This window comes from Lagenorhynchus albirostris, chromosome 14, assembly GCF_949774975.1.
Source record: "Lagenorhynchus albirostris chromosome 14, mLagAlb1.1, whole genome shotgun sequence".
Classification (NCBI taxonomy): domain Eukaryota; kingdom Metazoa; phylum Chordata; class Mammalia; order Artiodactyla; family Delphinidae; genus Lagenorhynchus; species Lagenorhynchus albirostris.
This window is the reverse complement of record NC_083108.1, coordinates 24,107,967-24,132,770: the sequence shown is the minus strand read 5'-3', so window position 1 is coordinate 24,132,770 and position 24,804 is coordinate 24,107,967. Positions and strand designations below refer to the sequence as shown.

The following is a 24,804-nucleotide window of genomic DNA, read 5'->3' as shown; positions in this document are numbered from 1 at the left end:
GGCCCATTCATCTTTTCTAAAAATCATTTACTCTCCCTTAAGAGGCCTACGTTCCCCTTCCCCTTTCCCTATTAAGATGGTATTAAACTGAATTCTAAGCCACTCATTTTTCCCTAGGTATCTCCCATGTATACATGAGGTACACGTGAATAAACTTCTATTTTTCTCCTGTTGATCTTTTATCACAGTTAAGAGCTCAGAAGGGTAGACGGAAAATTATTTTTCCTCCCCTACACTGCCTAGCTGCCTTCTTTAGAGGTTGCCAGCTTCCACTCCCTTCAGCAATGCCTGTTTCTCCACACCACAGCCACCACTGTTTAATCAAACTTTTTGATCTTTGCCAATTGACACATGAAAGTAGTTTACAATATGGTTTTAATTTGCATTTCATTTCTATTGCTGTGAATGAGGCCATCACCTCTTCATATCCTTTGCCTATTTTCTATTGATTTATAGGAAATAAATTTTATTTTCAAAACTGCTAGGACAGACCACAAAGTACTAAAGTAACTGCTCAATCCAGGACCAATATGAAACCTTTCTAAAACAATATGAATAAAGTCTGTCAGCTATAAGAAGACACTGAACAGAATATTAACAAGGAAAACCAAGACAGCCAACTGAGCACAAAATGCAATGCCTCCTTCCCCTCTTTTCCTCACCTAACCCTAAAATAATGCAAAAAATTTTTGTCAATTATTACACAGCCATGCTGAAAAATTCACAGGAAACCCGAAGCTGTGAGAAATCCCCATAAAATGTAAAACAGCTGGAGATGGACTGAAAAGGAAAGTGACACACAGGGCAGGCTCAAGAGCCTTCAATCAAGGGCACCAAGGGTGCAACAGCAACCCCAGTCCAGAGGCAGCTGGCCAGAAAACGGCCAGAGCCCAGGGGCAACAGACCTGGCTAGGACACCCTGCCCAGTCACCCCTGCCCTCGCTCCATGAGGCAGCAACAACAGGGTACTATCTGCTGAGAACAGAGGGTGAAAGCGGCACCCAAGGCAGCTGCAATGACAAGGAGGAACAAGTGCAGCCAAGCAAAGACAACTAGCCACTGAGGTGCTCTTGCCAAAAAGTTCCATCTGCTCCCCACCCTCGCAGAAAGCAAAGTAGAAAACTGAGGCCCAATGGCACCTCTTCTGCATCTAATTCATGCCAAGGATTTCAAACACAAACACACACACACACACATACCACTTGCACTCAATGTATTTGGAACTCCCAAGACCCTTACCAATGAAAACCACAATAAAATGTAACTTGAAAAACCCACTGTCCAATCACCCCACCTCCTAATAGTCCTAATGCTCTTCCCTCTCACTGCATCAGAAGACTTCCTGGCTTTCAGCTCTGCTTTCTCTCAATGTTTCAATAACTGAGGCTCTCTCCTGGTTTCACCAGTGCCTTCCAGGATATTATTATTACTTTCAAACCTCTCCTAGTCCCAACCTCTGACTGGAATGCCAGTACTATCGATATGCCTAAAACAGGAATTTTTTTTTTACTTAAGGGTAATATAATATATATAACATAAATAATTATATATATTAATTATAATATGCAACATGCAAAAATTTATACATATATATCCAGTAATTTCGTGGATAACAATGTTCCTTACATAAATCTATACTAGAAATAAGCAGCGTGCAACTGCTGATGCTTTTAGCAGTACCTTTCAAAAGACCTATCTTTAAGGCAACGTAGTGAATAATTCAATCTTAACGTGTGTAAAACTGATTCCACCCTCCCTCCCAAAACCAGTCTTCCCTCTCACCTTCCCACCACTCACCTAAAGTTTCCATTATGTAAAAACTACCTTTAAATGTTATGGTTTTGTCGTATATATGACATATCTCCCAAGGTAGATTATTCCTCCTTATCCCTAAGTAACCTACAGCACACTGCTGAAGAGATATTACTCAAAAAAAATACTTTGAAATAGCCAAGGTCCCATAGCTAATAAATATATGAAAAGATCTTCAGTATAAATGAGGAATAAAATATGCTAATTAAAACAGTGAGGTATCATTTTTACCAATCTGATTAGCAAAGGTTAAGAAAAACCTTAATAGCAGTTGTGAGAGTAACAAGGAGACAGGCATCCCCACCATTAGTGTGTAGGTATTTGGTAACACCTGTCAAAATGTTAAGTGTGCCAACAATTTTGGTTTTAGAAATTCATCTCACAGGTAAACTCATACAAGTTGACAAGTTCTATACATACAGATGTTAATCACTATTTGGAATAGCAAATACACAAAATAACCTAAATGATCATCATCTGGAGATTAACTACAGTATGGAATAAGCATATAATGGAATACAACGTAGCCACTGAAAAGAATGAGGTAGATCTTATGTGTTAATATGTAAAGATATCCCAAATACTGCAAGTGAAAACAAACACAAAGACACAGAACAGCTCATATAGTAAAATCCCATTAGTTTAAATAAACATGTAAATTCTTATATACGCCTAGATAATTTCCGGAAGGAAACATAAGCAATGATCCAAGACTGGTTACCTCTGAAGAATGGGAATGGAAATCTGGAGGGAAGAGACTTTGCACTTATGGCCTTCTGTAGTGCTTGACTTTTTTTAAAACCAGAAACATGTTGTAACTTACAGTAAAAAAAAAAAAAAAAAAAAAAAAAAATCTTAAATAAATGGATGTTCTCTTTACCTGCTCTCCTTCAGGAAGGCTCTGAATGTGCTGCTGGCTTGTGCTTTAAACTCTATGTGAGTGACCCCAGAATTAATATTTTGTCTTGACTTCTCAGTCAAAATCCAAGCATAAATCTCTATATATTGAACATATCAACTGATGTCATACTATCATCATAAATTTTAAAATAGAATTTTAACATTTGTCCCCCAAAACAAGCAACCCTTCCAAAAGTCACTATTCCTATCAATGTCATCAGCATTCTTGGCTCAAGTTACCTCACTCACATACCCAAGCATATATTCCACACATGCCTATTACACACTTACTGTAAATGTAGGTGTTATGATGGCTACCGAAAATGCAAAAATGAATAAAACCAGGTCCCTGCCATTAATTAACTCAAATCCTGGAGAGACAAACACGTCAATAAATTATTATAACACATTTGGTAAGTATTACAATGGAGTTATTACAAGCATCCATGGAAATACACAGGAGCATCTGAGGCAGAAGAAGCACATATGCAACAGCGCTATTAGCAGATTTATTTACATGGTCTAAAGGCTTTAAACTCACTGATTCATTTAGTCCCCCTTAACAACTCTGAGAGGTAGGCACAGTTTTCTCATTTTACAGATGAGGAAACTAAGGCACAGACAGGTTAAGTAACTTACCAAATTCATGAGGTCCCAGAGATAATAAGTAGAAAAGCCAGGATTTGAACCCAGGCAATCTAATTCCAGAGTCCCTGGTCTTTACCAGTTTACTAGGGTGACTCCCCAATGACATCAACAAGTCCTGTGGGTTCTTCTACAATACCCACAATTCTACATATCAACTTTTAAGCCCATCTCTTTATCTTCCCGCTGCTTCCATGCTGGACCAGGCTTCTACAATCTCACATGATTCAGTGCAACAGTATCCTGATTTCTTTGCTCCCAATCTCTCCACTTCGATTCACCCTGCACATTCCACTACTACATTAATCCTTAAAAAAAAAAAGGAAATTCAGTCCAGCATCAAAATTAAGACCAAAGGTTCTGGGCTTCCTTGGTGGCACAGTGGTTAAGAATCCGCCTGCCAATGCAGGGGACACGGGTTCGAGCCCGGTCTGGGAAGATCCCACATGCCGCGGAGCAACTAAGCCCGTGTGCCACAACTACTGAGCCTGCACTCTAGAGTCCACGAGCCACAACTACTGAGCCTGCGTGCCACAACTACTGAAGCCCACGTGCCTAGAGCCCGAGCTCCACAACAAGAGAAGCCACCACAATGAGAAGACCACGCACCTCAACGAAGAGTAGCCCCCGTTTGCCGCAACTAGATAAAGCCCGCGTGCAGCAACAAAGACCCAGTGCAGCCAAAAATAAATAAATTTAATAAATTTAAAACAAAAAAAGACCAAAGGTTCTAGTATGAGACAGACCCTGCTAAGTCTGTAGACTCAGCCTGAATCTCCATTTACCACTTATCAAACCCTACTGCACAATGAGAAAAACAACACTACTTACAACTCGTATTTTCTGAGGATGAAGCAAGATGACACATGGAAAGCACTCAGTAAAGGCATGTTTAGCCAAATAAAAGGTCAAGTACAATCTATTTTTAATATTTGTGAAGTTACCACTTCCATCATTTTACTTAACAAGCTCAAAAATATTCAATGATTCTTCATTACATGAAAAGCCAAATATTGACATTCAAGACCCTCCACAGTCTGAAAGCTCGCTTTCCAACTTTATTTCCAACTGTCCTCCAAACCAGTAGTTCTCAAACTTCAAGGTACATAAAAAACACCTGTAGAGCATGTGGATAAAAATGCAAATGCTTACGCCTCAAAGATTCAGAATGTCAGGCCAGAGCCCAGGCATCTGCATTTTCTAAAAAGCATTCTCAGCGATTTTGATACAAATTGTGTGTGAACCGCAATTTGCAAAAAAGTACCAGAACAAAGTAAGGCAAGCCACGTTCTCAACACCTAGCATGCTCTAGCATTCCTCTGCTCCTGTTCACACCTGCCTCCCCCCCCACACACCTGTCCCACAGAACCTGAAACCCTACTCACTAAGCATAGTGTGAGCGCTCTTTTTTCTCTACAGTCCTAGAGCACTCATTATCTTCACCATTCATTTATAATTTAACTACCCTTCAAATAATGCCTTGTTTTGCTGTCTGACTTATACTGCTATTTAACACTTCAGATCAATTATTCCAAGTCAATTTTACTATCATGAGTGAAAAGAACACTATGAACAAGAAATGATATGCTCAATATTTTGTATTTAATTTGTGAAATATCTGATATATACATAAAATAAATCTCCTTCCTCTTCTATATGTACTGATTCACTGTCTCCTGATTTAATGTATCTTAGCTGGAAAGTAAACATTAGTGGATCTGAAAATCCATAATAACCAAATTCTGTCTTAACACCCTCAAAATATACAAACAACACCCTAGTGCACTTTGTCCTGACTTAAGTTGAGACTCCATAAATCATAAACTATATCCCAGAATCGCCTGAATGTATATATGTGTGTGTACACACACAAACATACACACACACACGTTTGTACTCAACAAACTTTAAAGTGAAACCTCATCATTGAAACAGGAGTCCAGAGAAATAGTGGGCAGTGATCACTGGCCAAAGGACATGTTAAAACACCACAGGTGCCATTAGTCCAAGTAATGGAACATTCTCTAAAAGGTTACTATGTTCCAAGTGCTATATTAAGTACAGTTGGGTATTCCATGGCAGTGAAATGAAAGCAATGAAAATAAAAAGATGTAAGCCCACAAGTATAAGATCAAAGGAGGTGTGAAAGATGGAAAGGTGACAGAGTGCTAGTAACTGAACTGGCGGAGCTGAGGATGCCCCCAACATACCTGCCTGCCAAAGGAGACCCTGACAAGAAGCCAGCCAATCCGTCCCATGGAACCCTGGGAAGGTGAAAGAACTGGAGAAAAGTACCATGAACGACTGGGCAAGGCAGGGGGCTCAAGTCTGCGAGTCTTTCCCCCCGAGTAGGAAACCATGTATGTGTACTCTGAAGAAATCTGAATGAAGAGACTCTGGACTCTGAAGCCAAGGTTGCAGAGAGTAATGAGGCAGAGGATAAAAACAGGGGAATGAAGTTGAAGTCGGCCTGCTGCACAGATACACAGTGGGTTTCCCAGCCTCCAAAGCAGGAGACTGGAGGGTTCTTCCCAAGAGAAAATGAAGGGGGAACCATGGAAAAGATACAGACATTTGGGATTCCCCCCATTTAAAAAGCTGGCTTGCCATCTACAGCAATGCTCACCACTCAGCAAAATCCACTCACATGCAGAGCTTTCAATCAATACTGGGAGTCTCAATCTTAAATTAAGAGTGGTCCACCAAAAATGATCAGACTTGTGAGGAAAGCCTCCAATGTGAAATAAAGAAACCAAAAAAATTAATCAGAAAACAGGTGATTCTAAGAAAAAAATTTTAACCAATATCCTCAGGGAGATAATAAAACTAATAATAACAACTGCAAACATTTATACAGCCTACTATGTCCCTGGGTTCTATTCAAAGTGCTTGACACATATTGTCGGTGTCTTTTAATCCGCACCGGGTTAGCAATTATGACCCGAGGGCTAAATCCAGCCTGCTGCATGAAGAATGATTTTTACATTTTTAAGTGGTCAAGAAAAATCAGTATTTTGTGACACGTGGAAATCCTATGAAATTAAAACTTCAGTGTCTACAAGTGAAGTTTTATTAGAACACAGCCATGGTCATTTGTTTACACACTAAAGCTGCTTTCGTGATACAACAGCAGAGCTGAGTAGTTACTACAGAGACTATATGTGGTGCGTTCATCCCCTTATACTGCTGCTCAGTGCGCTACAAATCTCAGGGACACGTGACAATGACAGCATTTCAAGTGTCAGGCATATTGCCATACTTTGACATTTTTAATTACCAGTAAATATCTCTCATATCAAAGCAAGAACAAAGGGCAATTTCCCTGGTGGTCCAGTGGTTAGGACTCTGTGCTTCCACTGCTGGGGCCTGGGTTCGATCCCTGGTCGGGGAACTAAGATCCCGCAAGCCCCAAGGCGTGGCCGAAAAAAAAAAAAAGAACGAAGTAGACTCTGATGTCACACTTTTAAGTCACAGTGGAGTGTAGATTTTTTTTATCTAAGTAGATATCAAAGTATTATGTTTATCATGTAATATCATCGTAGCTATGTCAGAAGAATACAAGATAGGTAGACATTACCAACTAAGGTAATAACATGACATGCCCTACCACACAGCACTCACTCCCAACTCATCAGAGCAACAATCAAGAAAATTAGAAAATTTAAAACAAGGCATTTCATCACAAGCAAAATGTCTTCCCAAAAATAAAAAATGAAAATGAGGCTACAACCAGAGTAAGATTCTGAATGGCTCATTTGTTAACCAAGCAAGGGAAGTCATTTACCAATCATGATTTAAATTGTGTTTGATTACAGCAGACAAAGAAATGTGTCCAGAGAAAATAAAACATCTTTAAGACTTGTCTCTCAGTGAAAATAATTGCTCCAAGAACAGCCTGTAAGGAACAATTACAGCCATGAATGTTTTCCAAATTGGTTGAGAAAATACTAATTCAGTACAACCTGAAGCGGCATCTGCTAAGATGAATAATGACAGATGGCGGTAAACGTGTGGAGCAGAAAAAAGCTTAGCTGGACAAGTTTACAAATCTTATGAAAATGCAAGGTGTTTACAAAATTTTATTTTACTTTGCAAAATATACTTTTTTTACAAAAATATGTTACTTATGTTAACATGTGGATTTATTATTTCTATTTTTAAGTAAATTACATAAATATTTCTTAAATGCAAGGTGCTTATAGCCTACAGTGTTCATTATGCTATCTATCAGCAGGTACTCTGCATAAAAATATTTGAATCTATGATGTGTTATTGAACCAGCAGTGTCAACAGCCAACTTCATCCACTCTCATGAACTTAACTATCAGTTCCATAAAATTTTTCTCAGAAATAAAAACTGAATATCCTGATATGTTCTACCACACAACAATACAATGGCTCAGCAATGGTATAGTTTTATTTAAATTTTTCAAGCTCAGGGTTGAGACTGAAATTGTCCTGAACAAGAAGAACCCCCTTAACCACTGTTACTGGACACTGAATGGCTTTGGAAATTAGTTTTTGCTGCACATTTGATAATATTTCTCAATGAATTCAACCTAAAATTAGAAGGCCAACAGCACTTAAAAATCTGTAAAACCTATACTGAGGTAAAGTCATTTCAAGGACAACTGACATTGTTTGAATCACAGGTAATGTCAAGCTGCTTTATACACTTTTTTTTTTTTGCGGTACACGGGCCTCTCACTGTTGTGGCCTCTCCCGTTGCAGAGCACAGGCTCCGGACGCGCGGGCTCAGCGGCCATGGCTCAAGGGCCTAGCCGCACCGCGGCATGTGGGATCTTCCCGGACCGGGGCACGAACCCATGTCCCCTGCATCGGCAGGCGGACTCTCAGCCACTGCGCCACCAGGGAAGCCCCTTTATACACTTTTGATGCTGTCAAAAATCAAAATAAGACTCAAGACCTCCACTCCCACACAAGTATGCAGTAGATATATTTTCCAAAGTCAAACTACAGTTCCAACAGCATTTTTCAGACCTCAGTACAAGTACAAAAGTACTTTCCACATTTCAAAACCCATTTAACTGTGCAACAAGGAGTTCCACGTAGTCCTCAATTGGAAGTGATTAGTTGGTAATGCAATGATTTGCTAAAGGGTAAATATGAGAAATGAATCTAACATAATTCTACAGATGTCTTCCAAGCAATAAATACACTCTATTAAAACCACTGGGGGAATTTCCTGGTGGTCCAGTGGTTAAGACTCAGGCTTTCACTGCCGTGGACCCGGGTTCAATACCTGGTCAGGGAACTAAGATCCCACAAACCGTGCAGTTCAGCCAAAAAAAAAAAAAAAAAATATGTTCATAGATTGGTATCAGTATTTGGCAATACTTATCTATGTAAAAAGATATATTCAAAGGTGAAATACATTAAATCTCATTACAAATCAGCATTAAACAGGAACATTTATGATCAATTTTGATGATAGGAAACAGTAACTTTAAACTCCAATTAAGTAAAATGTTATCCCTTCTCCCCCAAAAGAGATTTCATTCTTCTCATCAGCAAACCTTTATTACCAAAAAAAGAGTTCTCAACCATTATTAGTATTGTATTTTTAATTTCATCGATTAAAAAACTTGAGGAAATTTTTCCTCCCTTGTTTTGCAAGTACCTACAAAATAGTCTTCATTTTGCCTCTGGGCCCACAAAGCCTAATTCTTATGATCTGGCCCTTTACACAAAATGTCTGCCAACCCTTGGCCTAGAAGAATAAACTGAGACAAAGAAAGGTTAAGCGACTTGCCCAAGACCAAGACTACAGAGTTAGAAAGTGACAGACCAGGTTTCAGGCTAAGGCAGTCTGGGTGCAGAAACCATGCTCTTAACCACTATACCACATTGTTCCCATGAACCAAGAACAAGATGTCAAGGAAATAATCAAAGAACAAGAAAAGAGGGCTTCCCCGGTGGTGCAGTGGTTGAGAGTCCGCCTGCCGATGCAGTGGACACGGGTTCGTGCCCCGGTCCGGGAAGATCCCACATGCCACGGAGCGGCTGGGCCCGTGAGCCATGGGTGCTGAGCCTGCGCGGCTGGAGCCTGTGCTCCGCAACGGGAGAGGCCTCAGCAGTGAGAGGCCCACGGACCGCAAAAAATAAAAAAAGAACAAGAAAAGATACTTGAAACTACTAAAAACTGATTTAAAAATTCAATAGGCAGTCTTGTGTGATAATATAGCAGCTGTGTAATTACTTGAAAGATGAGTGGATGTGAAATAAAAGCCATTTTGTGTACTGTTAAAAAAAAAATTCATTTAGAAGGTCTTAATAGATTACTAACAGGAGTTCCAAACAGAAAGCACGAACAAAACAGAGGAGCACTAACACTGTCAAGTCGGGAACTGTGAAGGTGTGAGACTGTACTTTACCTTCATCAACAAAGACAATGAAGCCTCTGGGAGGGGATGAAAAACAATTCACTGTCACGGCAACAGCAGTAGCCAGAGTAACATCTTGCATCGGTTTCCTGGGTCCCAATCCCCACAGGTCTTCCAAAGTATTTGGTAAAAATCAGTAATATGTTCACAGAAAAATAAAGCAAATAGGGAGGGGGGGCGGGGAAGCAAGGTAAACTCAGCTCAGCACTGATATTTATGCAGTCAGGATAATGTAAACACTGAATTAATCAAGAATTCTTAAGTATCTATACTACAAGGGCTGGAAGAGGGGGAGGAGGAGGAAGAGGCTCATCTACCACAACAGGCATCAACAGGTATTACCTAAAATTGATAAATCACAAAATAGCCATTTAGACATATTACTTATAAACACAGTTAAAAGCAGTTATCTCTGGGAACCAGACTAAAAAGGACAGGTAAGGCAGGGTACTGCTGATCTTCTATAACATTATTATAAATTATTATCTTTTCTAACAATTTGCAAGTATTACTTTAAGTAGAAATATTAACTTTTAAATACATTGGAGAGAATGTGCTTTACTATTTCACAATCATTGATTCATATAACTCAATGTGCAAATATCAAAGAATAGTACAGGGCTGAAAAAACAAACTAGCAATACCCAAGCTCCATCACACTGGTTATGTAAGCACAACGACTCCGTCAATATTTCCTGAGTGCCCACTATGTGGCCAGCACAATACCAAGAGCCAGGGTTATTAAAACTGTGAAGGATAGAATTTATTTACAGTTGAGTAAGAGACACAAATAAAGCAACATGAAATTATAATATGGCAACTATTCAAGACTCAGTGAAAGCTTCCCAGAGGTCATGCCATAAAAGCTAAGACCTAGGACTTCCCTGGTGGTGCAGTGGGTAAGACTCCGTGCTCCCAATGCAGGGGGCCCGGGTTCGATCCCTGGTCAGGGAACTAGATCCCCATGCATGCTGCAACCAAGAGTTCACATGCCACAACTAAGGAGCCTGCGTGCTGCAACTAAGGAGCCTGCGTACTGCAACTAAGGAGCCAGCGAGCTGCAACTAAGGAGGCCTCCTGCTGCAACTAAGACCCGGCACAGCCAAATAAATAAATATTTAAAAAAAAAAAAAAAAGCTAAGACCTGAAGGACTGGCCTGGTTGGGTGTGGAGTTAAGAAACTTTTCAAAGTAAGAGAAAAGCATGTGTGTAGGCCTAGGATTAGGAAAAACAGGCAGGGTCCATTCAAGGAACTGAAAAAAGCTCAACATGGCTAGAGTGGGGAGGGAAGCAAAAAAAGCCAGAAAGCAAGCTGATGCCTGATAGGGAGACTTACTAAAGGGCATGTCTTCTACTTTGCCCACTGTAACTATAAAATTGCATACATCCCTCAGCCTTCTAGACCAGTGAACTCTTCCCCAATACACTGATGATTTCAAAATACCTTAGTCCAGAACTATCCTATGGGTGCCAGACCATTTATCTGACTACATGCCATACATTACTATCTGGACCCAGAAATCAAGGGCCATATCCTAGAGATGACAGAGTAAGAAGCTGGAAAAGAGGCTGGGTCCCTCATGACAGCAGAGCCACCATACCAGCCCTGAATTGTCTACCTCTGGACTTCTCTTACATGAGAAACAAACTAACAACATGTTCAAGCTAGCAACGGTATGTTACTCAAAGACAAACCTAATCTTAACTGATACAGGAGGCTTTGAAAGTATTGTAAGGTGGAGGGTTGCAAAAGGTATTTTGAAGGAATAATTGTCAAGATTCGGTGATTGACTTCAGGACTTCCCTGGTGGTCCAGTGGTTAAAACTCCATGCTCCCAATGCAGGGCGCCTGGGTTCGATCCCTTGTCAGGGAACTAGATCCCACATGCATGCCACAACTAAGAGCCTGCATGCCGCAACTAAAGATCCCACATGCCACAACAAAGATCCCGAGTGCCACAACTAAGACCTGGCACAGTCAAATAAATAAATAAATAAATATTTTTTAAAAAAGATTCAGTGATTGACTCAATCTAAAAAAGAAAACTCATTATCTGTCATATGACATACAAAAAAATTGTTGTTAATTCTTCCAATATTCTTATTGGAGAGTTACAGCCACTTTTGGTGTCTGCATTTTTTAATTGAGATATAATTCACATGTAACATATTAATTTCAGGTGTACAACACAATGATTCAATATATATATATATACTGTATTGCAAAATGATTGCCACAATCAGTCTAGTTAACATCCAGCACCACACACAGTTATTTTTTTTCTTGTGATGGGAACATTTAAGATCTACTCTTAGCAACTTTCAAACATATAATACAGTATTATTAACTACAGTCACCACGTTGCACATTACATTCCAGGACTTATTTATTTTATAACTGGAAGTTTGCACCTTTTGACCACCTTCACCCATTTCACCGACCCCCGACCCCTCACCTGGTGTCTGCATTTTTAAAGAATGTAACAAAAACTAGAGAAGACATCAAAAAGTACTGACCAAACTTTCTTAATAATAAAAAAAAACATTTTTCAGTAAATAAGAGCTATCTGTAAAGTTGTTTTCAGCCCTATTAGATTGCTTTGTCTACAAATAGACAAACATGAATATAATTTAAAACTGCAAGCAGTTTTTAAGAAGTTCAAAGCATTAAGCTCAACTAAGAATCTTAGTAGGGAAAATAAGCTTAAAAATAGGCACAGATATATAACAATTCCCATTATGTTTACTGGAAGCCGTAAGCTAAAACACACCACCATAAGAGAGACCAGACCTTCACGCTCCAAGGCAGTCAAGACCTTGAGAGCTAAGCTGGAAAGTGGAACCCCCTCAGGAAGCAGGATACCAACTACAGGGCTTCCTGAAATCCACCTGTAAGATTCAGAGTCTTCTCCCCCATCCTGGGAGAGGAAGAGCAGTAACAGCCATCTTGCCCCTCTGCTTTGCAGGCCCACAGCACTCAACCTCGCCCAGCTGAGTCACATATGGAAAATTCTAGATGGGAATTCAAGCCCAACTCTCACAGTAGCTCATTCTTCCTGAAAATTTTTTCTCCCTTTGAGTCTTCCTGTTGAATTGGAGGTACCTCCATCACCCACTGGGACACAGAGCCCCTGCCCTCTCACTCTGGGCATGGGAACCGTCATTGCCAGAGTGTCCTGCGACTTCAAGTAGCAGTTGAGCATTATCTACACTCTGATTACAAGTAAACAATACTTAAAAGACATGAATATGAAATAAATAAATAAATATGAATATGAAAAAGACCGAAACAAAATACAGAAAAACTTTACACGTTATTACATTGTTTTTATATTTAATCACTTTTAAAGGTCTCATTTTCCAAAGCCTATACTACAAATGTCACAGGTATTTCCCACATATTTGTTTACAGTCACTAAAAGGAAAATGGAACAGTCCTCTCCAGCACTAACTATTCCCATTATCTACAAAGTGAAAGAGGACACACTGCATTTGCAGCAGCAAACAAAATCACTAATTTTCTTAAGTCTCAACAAAATATCCCAAAACATACTGTGATAGGCAGAATAACAATTCCCAAAGATGTCCACATCCTAATCTATGGAACCTGTGATTCGGTTATTTTACATAGCAAAAGGGACTTTGCAGATGTAATTAAGTTAAGGACCTTAAGTTGAGGGAAATTACCTTGAATTACCCAGGTGTGCCTGATCTAATCACATGGGTCCTTAAAAGTGGAGAACCTTTCCCAGCTGTGGTCAGATGGACTACAGAACAGCCAGAGAGATGCAATGCTGCTGGTTTTGAAGATGGAGGAAGGGGGTCACAAGCCAAGGAATGTGGTGGCCCCTAAAAGCTGGAAGAGGCAAGGAAACAGATTCTCCCCTGGAAACTTCCCAAAAGGAACACAGGCTTGACACACTGATTTTAGCCCAGTGAGACCCATTTCGGACTTCTAAAATACAGAACTTTTAAAGAATAAGTTTGTATTGTTTTAAGCCATTAAATTTGTGGTGATTTGTTGCAGTAGTCATAGAAAACTAATACACACACATTAAACAACTTCTAACAATATGTGAAATCATCTGGAGAGAAACATAATCAAATTGCCCAAATACTTAGAGCAGTATGAGATATAAGTTATTTGTGCATTTTGTGGTATATTTCACTTCTATTCTTCTCCTGCCCTCAGAAAACTCCATCCATTAAAGAGCTAGCCAAAGTGACAATTCTTCAAGCATTCTGCAGAAGGATGAACCATATTAACCAAGAAAATGGAACAGCCAGGACAACAGGATTAACTGTAAAAATCAGGAAACAAACTGTATTTTTCAGGAAGTCAAACATCAAAATGTTTGCACTGCTTCTTCAGTATCAAATGGATACCACATTTTAAAAAATAAGTCCTTCTAGATATAAAGAGCTTATTAATTTTTTAGGTGTGACAATCATATTGTGGGTATATTAAAGAGAGTGACTCAATCTTCCAGAGACATATACTCAAATATTTACAAATGAAATGGAGTTGGGAATAGGAATTCAGGGCCATAGATGAAACTAAATTAGCCTGAGTTACTGATTGTTAGAGCCTGGTAATGGGTACGTGGGGGCATATTACATTATCCCGGGTTGAGCTTTTCCAAATTTAAAAGTTACAAAAACAAAGTCCTCGACCTACTTATAATAATATAGATTTCTTAATATATTTAATAGTTGAAACTCCTTCCTGTAACATTGACCCATCTCAATTTTCTGCCACTTAATCCACGTGCATCAATTCTTTCATTCCCACTCATTCTGCCCTGTTTACTAACCTAATGAGCTTCAGCTCAACCTAACAGCTAAAAGGTTGATTCTTCATCTGCAGAATGGGAATAGTTATACTTGCCCAGTCTGTCTCTGAGTTGCAAAGAAAATTATCTAAGATAAACAATACAAAGCAGTATAACCATTCAAGAAATCTACATTATTCATAACTTCCATGCTCAGCAGCAACCATTCACCTATTACTCTAGATCCCCTTCCCTTCCACCTCCAGTTCCTCTCTCAAGCCCTCAATTCATCATCCCAAAGCCAGGGTCCCTCTGAAAGGGTACACTCCTCTCCACTGCCTCCACACACACACCGGTGTTTTCATATCTTTCAGCACCTTCTCTCTATACATCTCTCCCTCCAGCTTTCAAGGATCCTGCTCAGTCTGCCCCCCTAGCGAATCTATCCTGTGTACCCCTTTGCTGGCCCTATTACAATCATCCCATCCCTTCTATTTCAGTACTTTCATCCTATCAGCTTTATTAACTCACTACTGTTCACAAACACCCGATCTAACTTCCCACCCTCTCGCCTTTCAGTTAAAACACAATCGCTACTTGCCAGGGAGTGGAGAATAAGGAGTGACTTCTAATGGGTATAGTTTTCCTTTTTGGGTGATAAAGATGTTCTTAAATTAGACAGTTGCACAACCCTGTGAAAATGCTTTTAAAAAACACTGAGTTAAAAAAAAGAACAAAAAACCACTGCGTTATACTTTAATTGTACTTTTAAAGGGTGAATTTTGTGGTATGTCAATTACATCTCAATAAAAATTTGTATGTCAAAAAAACAATCAACATTATTGCTCACCTTGCCCATCACACGCCCACTTGTCACATCAACCCCATCTTCCGAAGCATCGACTTGCTCTTTGGTATCCCCCCCGCCACGACCAACTCCCAACACCAGACTCGGACTGAGGCCCCTCTCACTCTCTTGATTAGCACATCCCCTCACTTCCCGGCTCTAAGTGCCATTGAATCCTGGAAGTGGGGGGCAGCTCTCGTGGCCCCGTCCCCCGCTGGCAGAAGGGACCCTTCTGCCCGGGGGAGGGGAGGGTGTCCCCAAACCCGCTCTGACAAGGGGCGGGGGCCCCGCCCGGCTCCCAGGGCCGCGCTGCCAGGGGCGACGCCACAGCCCACCTGTCTCAGCCGGCGGAGAGATCCGCTTCCAGCTCACGGACGGACGAACGGGTGGCAGAGGGGACAGAACAAGCCGCGGTCGCCGCCGCAGCCGGGTTGGCGCACACCGGCTCAGGCGTCCATGTTTCCACGTCTCTGCGGCTCCGGCTCCGACTCCGACTCCGGCTCGGCTCGCGCCCGGACAGCGTCAGTGCGGAGGCCCAGGGGCGGGGAGAGAAGAGGGAAGCTACGGAGAACGCCCGGGGTACCGAAAGCCCCGGCGCGCTCTAGCCGGCAGTCACGTGGCGCGCGGCGCGCGGACTTCTGGGAAATGAAGTGCTTCCGGCGTTCAGCGTTTCTCCACTCTCCTGCGCTTCCAGGGCAACCGCAAAGCCGCGTGGCAAAACTGAGAAGCTGATAAATCTTACCTTCGTGCTGCAGTCCTGGCTTACCCTACAGCACTTGTTCTGGTAACTTAACTTCATTAAGGCTCCTGTTCATTCCAGCACAATAATCACCCCAAAGTCGGGCAGTTCCTTGTAGGACTCTAAAGAATTGGGAAATAGGAAAATAAAGTTTGATGGAGGCAGAATAGCAGATCTAGAATTGCCTGCAATACTGTCAGAAAGGACAGGTCCAACAGGAAAGAGTATCAATGTGGTGCAGTGGCAAAAGTATGGAATTTAAAGTCAAATGAGCTGAGGTTACCAGATTGACGTCCTTGGGTCCTTATTTCACCTCTCCAGCCAGTTTCCTCATCTAAAATACATATACGGGATCATGATGGTACTAACCATACAGGACTATTAACGACGTCAGTAATAATAACTCACATTATGGGTTGTTTTCTATGTGCTATTCACTGTTACTTTATTTCTTCAAATAACGCTATGAGATAGATATCGCTGTTATTTCCTTAATATGAACAGTATGTGCCAATACACTCTGAAAAGTACTATAGAGGTCTTACATATACTTTTCCAACTTTTATTGCCAACAAGTTCCCTGAACTTGCAGAATAATTACAGGAAAATATACTAAAACACAAGATACCTGAGAAGCCTAGCTAAAAATGAGGTGATAAAAATGTTCTGAAATTAGATAGTTTATGGCTATGCAGCCATTGTAAACAATGCTATGAATATGTGTTCATGATATATTGAGAGGAAATGGTATGTACAGTATTACCCATTTTCAAAAATAAATTATATTTATAATACTTATGTATATATGGCCCAAGGGGAAAAAGGCTAAAGGAATATTAGCAATTATTATCTTTGGGAAATGAGGTCATGCATGTTTTTAAAATAAATTTATTTATTTATATTTGGCTGCATTGGGTCTTCGTTGCTGCACACAGGCTTCCTCTAGCTGTGGTGAGCGGAGCCACTCTTCGTTGCAATGCGCGGGCTTCTCATTTTGGTGGCTTCTCTTGTTGCGGAGCACAGGCTCCAGGCACACGGGCTTCAGTAGTTGCAGCACGCGGGCTCAGTAGTTGTGGCTCGTGGGCTCTAGAGCGCAGGCTCAGTAGCTGTGGCACACAGGCTTAGTTGCTCTGTGGCATGTGAGATCTTCCTGGGCCAGGGCTCGAACCCTTGTCCCCTGCACTGGCAGGTGGATTCTTAACCACTGTGCCACTAGGGAAGTCCCCATGCATGATTAAAAATAGTTTTTTCCTACATGTTTTCTAATTTTTCTGCAATAAATATGAATTACATGTATAATTTTATTTTTAAATTACTATAGCGAAAAGAGAGTCAGGCACCAAATCAACCTCAAAGTACTTTTTAATTTTGCCTGTACAAAAATCACACAGTCTACCTACCCCAAAGTGACCTAGCAAAAACTGTGAGCATCTCTTCAGAACTTTCTTGATAGACCAAGAAGAAACTTATTCTACCTTGAGGCAATCCTATTTGTGAAATTTAATATTCCCTACCTTTTGTATTTTTTGCATGGCTTGAAATAAAAAGTTTCACTAGAAACCAGTGTTCCTAGGCAAATATCATAATGTTGCTAAGAAAACATCATAAATCAGAAAATAATAATAGGAATGGTTTTAACAATATGTAATGCATTAGTTGAAGTAGCAGTCCTTTGAAAACTACTTACTGTACATGTAATGTGAAAAGTATTATCCTTGGTCAGCAACTTTCAATACTGCCTGCACAAGTATCATGACAACTTTGACTTGACTACTTCAGTGTCTGGTTATTGCAGAAACACAACAAGAAGGCCATAAACACCCTCCCACTAAATGCAATGGGGTATCTTGGATTGGATCCTGGAACCACAAAAGGCAATAGTGGGAAAACTGATGAAAGCCAGATAAAGTCTGGACTTTAGTTAAAGATATTGTACCAATGTTAATTTCCTAGTTTTGACAATTGTGTATGGTTATATAAGATATTAACATTTAAGGAAACTAGGAGGAGGATATTCGGGAACTGTCTGTACCTTGCAACTCTTCTGTAAATTTAAAATTATTCCCTCTGGCAGGCCGAATAATGGCCACCCTGAAGATGTCCACATCCTAATCCCCCAAGACCTATGAATATATTAGTTTACATGGCAAAGGGGAATTAAGGTTGCAGATGGCATTAAGGTCACTAATCAGATGACTTTAAAATGGGGAGATTATCCCCAGTTATCTGGGTGGGCCCGATGTAACCACAAAAGTAAAAAGTGAGAGGGAGGCAGAAAACATCAGTCATAAATATGGCTCTAGCAGAAGATCAAGTGATTCAATGTGAGAATCAGGCATTACTGGCTTTGGAAACATTATCTGCTAGAGCCTTCAGAAGGGAACACAGTCTTGCTGATACCCTCATTTTAGCTCAGTGAGACTGAGTCAGACTCCCACCCACAGAGCTATAAGACAATAAATTTGTGTTGTTTTAAGCCACTAAATATGTGGTAATTTTTTGTAGTAGTAATGGAAAACGAATACATTCAAAAATTAAAAAGTGTAGGGACCTCCCTGGTGGCTCAGTGGTTAAGAATCTGTCTGCCAATGCAGGGGATACGGGTTCAAGCCCTGGTCCAGGAAGATCCCACATGCCACAGAGCAACTAAGCCCATGCGCCACAACTACTGAGCCTGTGCTCTAGAGCCCATGAGCTATAACTACTGAGCCCACACTCCGCAACTACTGAAGCCCGCGCACTCTAGGGCCTGCATGCCACAACTACTGAGCCTGCGTGCTGCAACTACTGAAACCCGCGTGCCTAGAGCCTGTGCTCCACAGTAAGAGAAGCCACCGCAATGAGAAACCTGCGCACCGCAATGAAGAGTAGCCCCCACTCACAACTAGAGAAAGCCCACGTGCAGCAATGAAGACCCAACGCAGCCAAAAAAACAAAAAAAAGGTATAATTAAAAACAAAACTTCCAAATGGCTACCTGTCTTGCCAACACATTCCCAATCTGGGACTGTACAAATATCCATGCTACTTAGAAAGAAACTGTAAACCAGAAAATGCACAAAAAATTATACTTCACTTCCCAGCTCATTTTGGTTAGACTATTATAAAAACCAGCTGTATCTGGAAACATGTTGAGTTCCATAGGAAAGTCATTCAAGCAGTGAAGTGTCAAGTGAGTCATTGGAAACAGTCTGGTATCTGAAATTGCAGTCCTGCGTAACCTCATCCTCCTCACTACTCAGTGACTTTCCAGCAAGGTACTTAAAACAAGGACTGGTGCTTCTGATTTAGGATGTCCATTTGGTTCATTCATTCACTTATTCCGCTAATATTTACTTAGCAATTTTGTGTGCACTGTGCTTCAGAGCTGGGCCTGACCTCAAGAAGCTGAAGGTCTAGAAGAGGAAACAGGCATTATACAATTAAAAACTGGGTTAAATTGCCACGAAGAACAAGAACAGTCAGCACAACCTGGTATCCAGCCCCAAGGAAACAGCTTTTCAAGAAATAAATGGTGAAAAATTAACCATTTTCTGGATGAGCAGGGCCAGTATTTTCAACATCTTAATAATAAAATTTATACCTGCAAAATTGAAATTTCCTTTAGGGTTAAAACAAAGAAACAAATAGAACTGAACTAAATCAACAAAAAATTATTCCAGAGGTGCTAAATGCCACCATGACCCCTCAGTAATAAATGGTTCCCAATGCGATCAAATGGCCTTGGCTATGGAATAATGGAAATTTTACTAGGTTTACCCAGAGAATGAAATACACTGCAAGTCTCTGAATGAGATTATTGTTTCTGATTTTCTCTGAGGTTCTAAACGTAATTCCCTCCCTCCATCTCCATAAATCAGACCATGTCCCCCATCTGCTTAAAGACTTCCAGTGGCTTCTCACTTCATTCAGTATTAAAGCCAATGGTATTAAAATGGCCTGCAAAGCCCTACAATATGCCTCAATCCCAAAGCCATCCCACCACTATAATCTCATCTCCACTTGTGGCTATTTCACTGTCAGACCTAATTGGAATGGCCTCCTTGCAGCTGCTCCAAGCACGCTCCAGCTCAGGGCCTTAGGTACCTACTGTTCCCTCTGCTTGGACCACTCTTTTCCCTATTTTTAGTAGTGAATATTTTATTGCGTGCCCTGTAAATGCCGCACATGGATCTAGGCACTGGCATGTTATAGATCAACTGTATTATTTATTGCTTTCAAGGAGCTGACATTCTGGTGGAAGAAGACAATTAAATAAGTAAAACAAATTATAATTAACTTAGACCACTTCTCCTTATCTCCTCCAAGACTCTGGTCAAATGTGATATTATCAAGCCTTTCCTTGTTCGCCCTGCATAAAATAGCAACACCTCCCCACCCTCACCTCCTGTCCCCAGACTCCAGCACTCTCCATCCTTTCCCCTCCTTCATCTTCCTACAGGGCTTTTAATCACCCCTCCACACATTGTATAGTCATCTGTTTATTTGTCTCCTTGCTAGTAGAATGTGAATTCCCTAAAGAAGGGATTTTTTTGTTTATTGGCATAGCCCAAGTCTCCCATAGGCACGTAGTAAACATTTTTTGAATAAATAATAAACCATTTCACCAGGTATTATGGATTGAATTATTCTCCCCCATCAAAAAAAAGGCATATAGTGAAGTTCTAACTCCCAGTACCTTAGAATGTGACCTTATTTGGAGATACGGTCTTTATAGAGGCGATCAAATTAAAATGAAGTCATTAGAATGGGTCCTAATCCAACATGACACGTGCCCTTATAAAAGAGGGAGATTTAAAAACAGACATATACAGGGAGAATGCCATGTGAAGATGAGGGCAGACATCAGAGTTATGCATCTACAAGCCAAGGAACATGAAAGATTGCCAGTAAACCCTCAGACGCTAAGGGAGAGGCATGTAACGGATTCTCTCTCACAGCCCTCAGAAGAAGCCAACACTGCAGACACCTTGACCTCTGACTTCTAGCCTCCTGAACTGTGAGACAATAAATTTCTGTTGTTTAAGACACCCAATTTATGCTTCTATATTACTGCTGTGCTAGCAAACTAATACACCAAGCAGTCCACCACTTGCTTCCCCTACTTTGCCCATGTATGCAAAAATGTGTATTTGACTAAAAAATATCACCAAAGTACTAAATGTTCAATGACAGGGGATTGGCTGAATACATTATGGCACATCCATCCAACAGAATACTGCGCCTTTAAAAAGAGGATATAGAAAGTTATTTAATGACTTGGAAAGTCCTTCACAACAGGTTGTTAAATGAAATTAAGTTTAACAAACAATATGTAAAACATAATTCCAATTTATTTAAAAGTCTGAAGAACTGGGATGGAAATGTAACTTTTATTTTTCAATTTTTATGCATTTGTACAGTTTGCATACATGAATATATCCAATATATATACAAAACTAATATATGTGCATGTATTCAAACATATACAAGTGTATATATGTAATATATCAAAATATATACATAATTGGACCTAATTTTCACAATGCTGTGAGTAAAGTATTATTGTCTCCATTTTACCCCTGAGAAAATATAATACAAAACAGTTTGTGTTTTTTTTTAAGTTACTGACCGTTACACACCTAGGTTACTCAGACCTCCAAGAGTTCACCTTCTACTATAAACAACGTAAACAGGAAAGTCCAAAGAGAATGGATTTTTATGGTTGTTTTATGGTGATTTAGTTGTGAACTTGAATTTTTATGGTAAAAGAGAGGTGATGGTGGAAGGAGAGACTATAGGTTAGAATTGAACTTTAAGACTCTACAGCCAAAAAGAGTCTCCGGATGTCCCTGGAATTCAGGAAATCCCAGTTGGAAGATCAGGCATTGTGGCCAGAGACCAGATCCACAGACTGGCAAAAATATAAAGAGAGCCAGTTGCCTGGGTAGGAAAATTAAAATTCAAAATTCTTTCAATTAACTACAATAGTGAACAAAAAAAGAGGTGAATGACATTTAAATGAACTCTAAGTTTCTGCATTTGGGTTCAAAATACCACTGCCCAACATAGGAACAGTTAATTGAAAAGGAAGTACTTGTGACTTCCCTGGCAGTCCAGTGGTTAAGACTCCGCACTTCTACTGCAGGGGGCGCAGGTTCGATCCCTGGTCTGGGACATGCCTCATGGTGTGGCCAAAAAATAAATTAAAAAAAAAAAGAAAGAGCAAATACTAATGGCTCTTAAACCTCAACAAAACTCATAACAGGAGAAAGTCAAATGAAAGCTACCCTGAAATATTTTGTCAAATCAGATTGACGAACATCAAAAAGTTTGATGAGACACCGTTGGCAAAGGTGTAGAGACCAGGCCCCATACACTGCTGGAGGGCATGTACATCAGCATCACCAACAGTTTGACAATATTTTCAAAATTATAAAACACATACCCTTTGACACTGCAACATACACTTCTAGAAATCTATTTTACAAATATGAGTTCACACACAAGGGAATTCCCTGGCGGTCCAGTGATTAGGACTCCGAGCTTCCACTGCAGGGGGCACAGGTTTGATCCCCTAGTCGGGGACCTAAGATCCTGCATGCCCTGCAGTGCGGCCCAAAAAAAAAAAAAAAAAAAAAAGCACACAAGTGAAATAATTTACGTACAAAGATATTTACTACAGTAATTTTTTTGGTAATTTAAAAAACATTTTTATTGTGGTAAGATACAAACAAAATTTACTATCTTAACCTTTTTTTTTTTTTTTTTTTTTGGTGGTACGCGGGCCTCTCACTGTTGTGGCCTCTCCCGCTGCGGAGCACAGGCGCCGGACGCGCAGGCTCAGCGGCCATGGCTCACGGGCCCAGCCGCTCCGCAGCATGTGGGATCCTCCCGGACCGGGGCATGAACCCGCGTCCCCTGCATCGGCAGGCGGACTCTCAACCACTGCGCCACCAGGGAAGCCCTTAACCGTTTTTTAATGTACATTTTTGTAGTATAAATATATTTACACTGTTGTTTAACTGTCCCCACCGTCTATCTCCAGAACTTTTTCATCTTCCCCAACTGAAACTCTGCACCCATTAAACACTAGCTCCCCTTTCCTCACTGCCCCTAACCCCACCAATGCAACCACCATTCTACTTTCTGTCTCTATGACTCTGACTACTTTAGATACCTCATTTATAAACATAGAGTACTTGTCTTTTTGGTGACTGGCTTTTTCACTTAGCTTGATGTCCTCAAGTGTCATCCATGTTACAGCACATATCAGAATTTCTTTTCTTTTTAAGGCTGAACAGTATTATTATGTTAAGGTAGTTTCCTTCTATTTCTGGTTTGTTGAGTGTTTTATCATGAAAAGGTATCGAATTTTGTCAAATGCTTTCTCTGCATCGATCGAGATGAACACGTGGAGTTTTTTCCCCTTCATTCTGTTAATGTGGTATATTACATCGAGCAATTTCTGTACGCTGAACCATTCTTTCATTCCAGGAATAAAGCCCACTTGGTCCTTTTAATGTACTGTTGAATTTGGTTTGCTAGTATTTTGTTGAGAATTTTCGAATCTATATACATTAGAGATACTGATCTGTAGGTTTCAGGTCTCTCTCCCTCTCTTTTTTTTTTTTGGCAGTGTGGCATGTGGGATCTTATTTCCCTCACCAGGGATCGAACTCGTGTCCCCTGCATTGGAAGTGTGGAGTCTTAACCACTGGACCACCAGGGAAGTCCCTAGAATTCACCTGTGAAGCAGCCATTAGGTCCAGGGCTTTTCTTTGTTGGGAGATTTTTGATTCCTGATTCAATCTCTTTACTAGTTACAGGTCTATTCAGGATATCTGTCTCTTCATGATTCAGTCTTTGTAGGTCTTGTGTTTCTAAGAATTTGTCCACTTCATCTAGGATATTCATTTTGTTGGTGCACCATTGTTCACAGTACTCTCTCATAATCTTTTTTATTTCTGTAGCATAGGTTGTAAGGTCCCCACTTTAATTTATGATTTTAGTAATTTGACTCTTCTCTCTCGTTTTCTTAGTCAGTCTAGCTAAAGATTTGTCAATTTTGTTGATCTTTTCAAAAAATCATCTTTTGGTTTTGTTGATTTTCTCTATCATTTTCCTACTCTATCTCATTTATCTCTGCTTTAATCTTAACTATTTCCTTCCCTCTGCTAGTTTTGGGTTTAGTTTGTTCTTTTTTTTTTTCCCTTAGTTTCTTAAGTTGTAAAGTTAAGTTGTTAATTTGAGATCTTTCTTCTTTTTTAATGTAAACATTTATAGCTATAAATTTCCCCTTTAGCACTGCTTTCACTGTGTCCTGTAAGTTTTTTTTAATTTATTTTTTATTGAAGTATAGTTGAATCCATATGTTTTGCTATTTTGTGTTTTTATTTTCATTTGTCTCAAGATATTTCCTAATTCCCTTTGTGATTTCTTCTTTGATCCAGTGGGTTGTTTGTCTATTGTTTAATTTCCACAAATCTGTGAATTTTCCAGTTTTCCTTCTTCTACTGATTTCTAACTTCCATTGTAGTCAGAGAGGACACTTTATATGATATCTATCATTTAAATCTTTTGAGACTTAATCTGTGGCTTAACATATGCTCTATTTTTGAGAATGACCTATGTGTACTTGAGAAGAATGTGTACTCTGCTGTTGTTGAGTAAAGTTTTCTGCGTGTGTCTGTTGGAGCCAGTTGGC

General features: G+C 40.1%; 1 protein-coding gene across 1 annotated transcript in view; it reads right to left on the bottom strand.

Annotated features, from left to right (window-relative positions):
• Positions 1–15,995, bottom strand: part of DYM (dymeclin) — a 372,708-nt gene extending 356,713 nt beyond the window's left edge. Inside the window, exon 1 of the mRNA XM_060122074.1 lies at positions 15,716–15,995. The gene's annotated coding sequence lies outside the window, so the exon portion shown is untranslated. The remainder of the gene's footprint in view (positions 1–15,715) is intronic.
• Between the last annotated feature and the right edge of the window lie 8,809 nt (positions 15,996–24,804).